The 8,698-nt window shown below is 45.1% G+C and overlaps 1 long non-coding RNA gene across 1 annotated transcript; it reads right to left on the minus strand.

Moving 5' to 3' along the window:
• Positions 1–227: 227 nt before the first annotated feature.
• On the minus strand, positions 228–7,998 carry LOC149348238 (uncharacterized). Its single transcript, XR_016292238.1, has 3 exons — positions 7,891–7,998; positions 4,163–4,195; positions 228–263 (listed from the first exon to the last, which is right to left on the minus strand). It is a non-coding gene; the product is annotated as an uncharacterized LOC149348238 (long non-coding RNA).
• Positions 7,999–8,698: the final 700 nt, after the last annotated feature.

Below are 8,698 nucleotides of genomic sequence, written 5' to 3' on the forward strand. Positions count from 1 at the left end.
GTGACAGTCATTGAAGTAATGTGACGTGTACAGGTTCAGTTACTGGAATCCTCGATCACAGTTCATTTTGATATTCCGCTTTTATCCTTTTCTCTGGCTTACCTGCGGTCTGTCTTAAGTGAAAAGCTATTATTGCAATTTTACGTATCCAGTCCCTCATCTAGATAATACTGGTATTTTAATGAATGAAACACGAGACTTTATAAGAGAAAGGAACATGATCTTACCACGTTCTTTCGTAAAAACTTCGGCTGGAGGCTCTTCTGTTGAAGATAGGGTCAAAGAAATTAATTCAGTCGGAGTTCGTTCGCGTTTCACACTACGGCTCACCATTTTCGCGCTATAACTTCTCGCCGAGTTGTTTACAGCAAGTGCCGTTTTTTTTCTCGTTTTCTATTAACCTGTGACTGCAGAGACGCGGTCCTTTTTGCGCTTCAGTATTCATCAGTGTAGCAATATTCCCATCTCATGCATACAGGCTCTTAGATCGCACTAGACGTCCTCTTTCCGCACACAGCATGATGTTAATGTCGTGCGCACCTCAGTACATTTTGAACATGAGAAATGCTTACAACCTAGTTATAGTACTCAGATCACATTAATATGGGGGTTTTCAGTAGGTCTACACTTCACCCAGCCTAAATAAAATGATTAAAATCAAAGGCGCCAAACCACACACACACACACACACACACACACACACACACACACACACACACACACACACACACACACACACACACACACACACACACACACACACACACACACACACACACACACACACACACACACACACACACACACACACACACACACACACACACACACACACACACACACACACACACACACACACACACACACACACACACACACACACACACACACACACACACACACACACACACACACACACACACACACACACACACACACACACACACACACACACACACACACACACACACACACACACACACACACACACACACACACACACACACACACACACACACACACACACACACACACACACACACACACACACACACACACACACACACACACACACACACACACACACACACACACACACACACACACACACACACACACACACACACACACACACACACACACACACACACACACACACACACACACACACACACACACACACACACACACACACACACACACACACACACACACACACACACACACACACACACACACACACACACACACACACACACACACACACACACACACACACACACACACACACACACACACACACACACACACACACACACACACACACACACACACACACACACACACACACACACACACACACACACACACACACACACACACACACACACACACACACACACACACACACACACACACACACACACACACACACACACACACACACACACACACACACACACACACACACACACACACACACACACACACACACACACACACACACACACACACACACACACACACACACACACACACACACACACACACACACACACACACACACACACACACACACACACACACACACACACACACACACACACACACACACACACACACACACACACACACACACACACACACACACACACACACACACACACACACACACACACACACACACACACACACACACACACACACACACACACACACACACACACACACACACACACACACACACACACACACACACACACACACACACACACACACACACACACACACACACACACACACACACACACACACACACACACACACACACACACACACACACACACACACACACACACACACACACACACACACACACACACACACACACACACACACACACACACACACACACACACACACACACACACACACACACACACACACACACACACACACACACACACACACACACACACACACACACACACACACACACACACACACACACACACACACACACACACACACACACACACACACACACACACACACACACACACACACACACACACACACACACACACACACACACACACACACACACACACACACACACACACACACACACACACACACACACACACACACACACACACACACACACACACACACACACACACACACACACACACAGGAGAAGAAAGAAAGACGAGACAGAGCGCCACTCGTCTTTCTTTCTTCTCCTGTGTGTGTGTGTGTGTGTGTATGGTTTGGCGCCTTTGATTTTAATGATGAATAACTACCAACTAGCCCAACAACAAGTTCTTCTAAGCTAAATAAAATGACTTTTGCAGTGAACGAGATAATTGCGAAATGCGAAATGCATTCCTGATGCACATTTCAAAATGTACATCAGGTGTGCTAATGCCCCTTGTAAACCGAGGGCCCCTTCAGCGAATTATTTGCCTGTGTCTCATGTAAAAGTGTGCCTTTACTGCGACGTACTGCATTTGTGAGGAGTACACAGTCGAAGTGTACAGAGGAGCTCTGTAGCAACGTTGTAGAGTAAGCACAGTCGTTATTGTTACTTTCAAGATTCAGAACGCTGACCATGCAATACGAAGCCATGCCTAGTAGTCAACCAGCGGGAATTAGTGACATGCACGTTAATAAAGTTTTATGGTGCCAGATGACAACTACAACCAAATTATCTTCTTTCATGCCCACATGAGCCTTTATTTAAGTAAAGGCGCTTAATTGGCCAGAATGCGGCTGAATAAACGCGACCTACTGCGCGAGCCTAGCTACACTCAGCGAATGAACTACAAGGTTCAGTTTTCATAATAGTATTTCGAATGTGACTGTTTCGCCAATAATAAACAATGAAAAAAGCTTTGTTCAGCTCTCAACGCGTGGAAGGGTGTACAGAACCCTGCGTGTTATGAAGAGGGCGTAGAGAGTGGACGACGGCAGTCGTTCAGACGCAACGGAATCGCTAAGGGATCCGATTACTAGATTAGGTGTTACGTTAAGCGGTCTTGGCCGTTTTAGCTTGCATTCGGGCCTTAAGTACTTGGTGGAATGTTCTGTCTACTCCATGCATTCGTGCCGAAAATTAGCCACGTAGTTTTCCAGCCAAGCGCGCTGGCCTTGCCAAACCGCCATAATCACAGACAAGTTCATTGACCGCCATGCATGCCTCGAGACCTGCGTCTGTCGCGTCTAGGAATGCAGGATCTATATGATATTGAGAGTGATGCATGACTGCCAATACGAGCTGAAGAATAATAGGCCGTCAGAATTTGCCGTACTGGGCACAAAAAGTAGAAATAAAAACAAAGAAAATCCCAGATGCTTGCTCCTGAACTTTCTATTGATATAAGAAGAGTTTCAGACTCCCAACCATTACATTGGCTGTGCTAAAGGTTAGAAATACTCGTATGATTTACATATTCACGCCCTTCACTTTCTATGGCATGCGTGTTCGCGATCGTAAAACATTGTCGATAACAATTGGCACTGTCAGTTCGTGGAAATTTCAAATACTGGTCCGGAAGACAGGCTTTTGTGTCTTACAGTTTTTGACATGTAGAAACTACCTAATTCATATAAAGTAAAAGATGAAGTATAATATTTATGTTGACAACGCTACATTGTTATTTTTTAGTTTGATTTTAAACAACTGGAGGCAACTGCAAAATTCTCGTGGGCTAATTTTGTGGAATGGTCATATGTAAATTCATTGTGAATAAAGAAAGAAGAAGCAAAGTGATAATATTCAACGCTTAAGCCACGACAGTACTGAATCCTCCACTTGTATTTTTCAGTGGTACTAATACCGAGCGCGTCGATTGCGATACATTTTCACCTACCATGTCATGGTACGCCCACATCAGCAAGATCTGCATCCCAATATCAAAAGTGAACGAATGGCGCGTAGTCTCTCTTTTCCAATAATGCTGGAGACATCTGCCCTTCTCGAGGTAGTAGCAAGATATTTTATGCAGATTTACTCGAACTGTATTTGGGCAGAGTGCAAGCAAGAAAACTCATACAATGCCTAGACCAGTATGCAAACATATATGAGAATGCTGAGCACATTAAAAACGCCGGAGAACTTATACAATCTTTTTTTAAAGGAGAATGAAGATATGCTTACCAGGAATACTGGAATGTTGACCTGCTGCGCAATCTGTTTAAATAAAAGCGAAGCAAAAACTGAGGGTTACATTTGAAAGGTGTTAATCTATGTGTTGCGCGAGTAGAAGCAGGCTCATAGCGAGATTAGCACCTTATAGCTTACCAGAAAAGAGGACTATGTTCATTGAATAGCGCTGGCTGGGGCATTCGCGTTACGCAGGTGAGTTGCAATGTTGAGTTCTCGAGCTGCGAAGGCTCATCCCATTCATGCCACCGTGTAACATTGCACGGTAAGCCGTTCTTTTGTTACGCTTCTCACTCTGTTTATTCCTTGCCTACCAGTCATTCTTAACTGTCTATGAAGAGTCGCATTTTTACCGCATCATTCTGTTCTTTGTACACAACTTGCCTTAACTTCCCTTGACAAATATGGGCATCTCTGCAGTTGTTACTCGAAGCCCGGGCGTCAAGAAAGTGGCAAATACCTAGGGAATTGATGCTATGCGCAAATGAAATAACACCTCAATCGGGCGAAGGAGGGGCCACAATAATGGGGACGCAACCCTGCCCCTGCCTACATGAGTTAAGATATTCGTAGGCTGCGCGAACACATGACGTCAAATGAGACGTTACCGGAAGTGCCCATAACGCTACCCTTATGGTAACGTAGTAAAAGAGCGTTTGCTTGCTGGTGACCGCAAGAGCTCCTCTTTTAACTTACTCTAAGGGGATGGCGAAGCCGCTTAGCCAGAGAGCCCATCATGCCGGCATAAATCACAGTTGCATTCGCCGTGTTTCAAGGCAATATATCAGGGGCTAAGACGCAAAATGACACAGTTGGTCATTCACTGAAATTCAGGCAAAGGAAGGGTTAAAGTGTGGTTGACTGACAAAGGAGTATAATTATGAGTACGTGTTCATAAGCAATGCTCAATGAGGAAAGTGTACGCACATCTTCCTTGTGAAAAAACAGCGCGGGAAGATGGGACACATAGAAACAAAGGAAACAGCACAAGCGCTAACCCGCAACTGATTTTTATTCGAAGGTATGGTTCTTATAAGCTTTCCTAACTAAAAAAAAACACCAAACACCAAATGTAAAGACAAGAAAACCAAAGCTACTCATCATACATGACGGTGAAAAATTGGCTGTGACTTAGCTAAGGTTAAGCCTGGATATACGTAGCGAAAAGTGCCATGGTCTCTCACACACATCACTAAGATGGGCAAACGGGTTGTTCACAAAGTCCGACGTAAACACTCTGGACGAACTCGCTCTTTCATTCAGTCTTAACACGTGTTCAGTGAAGCGGTGAGTCCTTGAATCTTCTTCCATGTTTTCTTCCTTCTGCTCCTCGTCCTCCTCACTTGACTGCCAGTGTCCACAGCGGTACCCATAGCGCGTCGTTCGGCTTTTTGGCAACGTCTTTTCGCGAGGCGTTCCTCGCGTTGTTCCGGCGTTTAAGATGCACGTTTCGCCTTGTCTCGATCTTTTCTCCGTTGCTCGGTGGCCAGCTCTCAGGAGGCTACTTCTGGATCGGAAGAACTCAATTTCTCCGCTCTTCTGCGTCTTTTAGCAGCAGCCGCACACGCGGACCGGCTAAGGTCAGGCGGCGGCGGCTGTGGGGAGGAGTCGACGCACATGCACAGTAGCGCCCGGCGCATCTCTGGGTCAGGCGGCGTAGTCGGCGTCGGCTGCGGCGAGGAGGCGACGCACCTGCGCCCCTCGTGACATCACTTGGTATTCGCACATGCGCAGAACTGGCGGCTCCCGCACACGTGAAACTCGGCTGTGACACGCGTAGTGTAGCTTTTCGCTAAGAAACACACACCACATCGCAACTCGGCTGTGACACGCGTAGTGTAGCTTTTCGCTAAGAAACACACACCACATCGCAACTCGGCTGTGACACGCGTAGTGTAGCTTTTCGCTAAGAAACACACACCACATCGCCGTGCTGCAAGCGCTCATGAAAGTTGTTCCAAATAAAGAGGTGATTTCTTTATAGTTGAGCGTAATTGATGGAAAACTAATTCAACCGTCCGTGTTGTCAATGTGAAAAGCTTCTAAAATTTCACATGCCATCTGGTCTTCATGTTTGCCGAGGATGACGCGCTTTGTTTCACAATCAAATCATTACCAACTCGCCCAAACTGCAACCTTAATTCATAGTATCTTAACCGGCATGTTTAATATTGAGAATGAGTGCAACAAAATGACCATGAAAAAATATCGGTTCACCATCATACAGCTACCGTTATGAAATATGATTTATGTTAGAAGTGCCGTATTCAATGTGCATGCAATACCTTGGGACTTCGAGAGTACCAGAAGCTAGGAAGAACGCTAACATTACCTTAATTCATTAGAAAGGAGACGTCAAGGACTTAACAAATTACAGACCGACTACTTTTTTTTCTGTTGCCTAAAAGGTATTTACTAAGGTAATTGCAAATCGAATCAGGACAACCTTAGGCCTCAATCAGCCAAATGATCAGGCAGGCTTTCGTGAAGGATAGTCGACAATAGACAAATATTCACACTATCAATCAGGTGGTAGAGAAATGCGCAGAATACTTCCAACCCCTATATATGGCGTTCATTGATTAGGAGAAAGCATTTGACTCAGTTGAAACCTCAGCAAGCATGGAGGCATTGTGGATTCAGTGTGTACAAGAGCCTTATGTGAAAATACTCGAAGATAACTATAACGACTGCAAAGCTATTTCATAAAGTCAACAATAAAATTACGATAAGAAGGGTGTCAGAAAGGGAGACACGATCTTGCCTATGCTTTTCACCGCATGTTTATAGGAGGTGTTTCGAGGCCTGGATCGCGAAAAGCTAGGGATAAGAGTTAATGGAGAATACCTGAGTAATTTGCGATTCGCTGATGACATTAGGTTGCTCTGACACTAAGGAAGTGAGCTGCAAAGCATGATCAATGAGTTAGAGAGGCAGAGGAGATTGGTAGGTCTTAAAATTAACGTTCAGAAAATCAACGTAATGTTCAACAGTCTCGGAAGGGAACAGCAGTTCACAATTGGTAGCGAGGTGCTGGAAGTGATTAGGGAATACATCTACTTAGGGCAGGTAGGGTCCACTGATCCGGATCATGAGAGGGAAATAACTTGAAGAATAAGAATGGCGTGGAGCACACGTGGCAGGTTTTCTCAGATAATGAATGGCAGTTTACCAATATCCCTCAAGAGAAAAGCATACAACAGCTGTATTTTACCGGTACTCACCTATGGGGCAGAAACGTGGAGGCTAACCAAAAGGGTTAAACTTAAGTTAATTAGAGCGCAGCAAGCTATTCGAAAGAAACTATAGGTTTAACGTTAAGAGACCGGAAGCGGGCACAGTGGGTGAGCGAACAAACGCGGGTTAATGACATTCTAGCCGAAATCGAGAGGAAGAAATGGTCTTGGGCAGGGCATGCAATGCGAAGGCAAGATAAACGCCGGTCCTTAATGGTAACGGAGGGGTTTCCAAGGGAAGGCAAGCGTGGCAGGGGACGGCAGACAATTAGGTGGGCGGATAAGTGAAGTTTGCGGGGATACGGTGGCCGCAGCTGACGAAGGACAGGGTTAATTGGAAAAACATGGGAGAGGTCTTTGCCCTGCGGTGGGCGTAGTCAGGCTGATGATGTTGATGACTCAATGGGAACTTTCTTAGACCAGGAAGTTCCCATAAGAAAAATTATAATTTTGCGCATTCATCATTATCAGAAACTGTATACTTACTGTTGTGTTGCACATTTCAGTCAAAATCTTGGTTGTATTTAATAGGTTGCTTGAGTTTCGGTAGGTCTGAAGGAAAGCAAGAGAAATAGAATGTCAGATATCACTGGACCGCAACTAGAACCTACAGCGAGCAGTAATCCGTCTTGCCATCGACATACTAGGCGTTTAAATTAGGACTGGTAATAAATGTGTTTTCCTCTTCTTGCCCAGACGTTAGCCCTCAACTAGACAACATGACTGTGGCTTCCTAAGTCTTGTAAAATGATATAATGTACCTGCGACTGCCATAGGATCATTGCTAACTCAGTGCGTGAGAATAATTGCCCTAGTGCTGTGCTTGCTTATCTGTCCTTTTCGTTGGGGGGGCTTAATATGGCAGATAAAGTTTTCTTACAAAGCATGAACGGCGCAAAGAAGCGATACTAGCCTATAAGGCAATGCAGAATAGTAGTTTTTTACGCATTTGAATCAGGTGCCTGCACTTCTCTCCAGGTGTTGGATTTTTGCGGTTTCAGTCTTTGTTATTTAATTAGCCCGTCTTGAAAGGTCGCATTGATACAGTATACCTGTCCACGATGTGTTGGCACCACTTCCTGAAAGGAGTTTGGTGGCAGCTTGAAATGACGCCAAAGAGGTTAGTTAGGGTTTCACCGCTTTCATTCCCTGAGCAGCTGAAAGAGCAGCATGGTTACCAAACTGCACAGTTAAGAAAAATAAAGTGCTTTGAGTGGAAGCGTTGTTAAGTTTGATATGAGAATGCGGCGTTACTTTTTGTTGAAACCAATTCTCCCGCTAGCATTAGAGGAAG

This window comes from Amblyomma mixtum, chromosome 4, assembly GCF_055824585.1.
Source record: "Amblyomma mixtum isolate Tamu chromosome 4, ASM5582458v1, whole genome shotgun sequence".
Lineage (NCBI taxonomy): Eukaryota > Metazoa > Arthropoda > Arachnida > Ixodida > Ixodidae > Amblyomma > Amblyomma mixtum.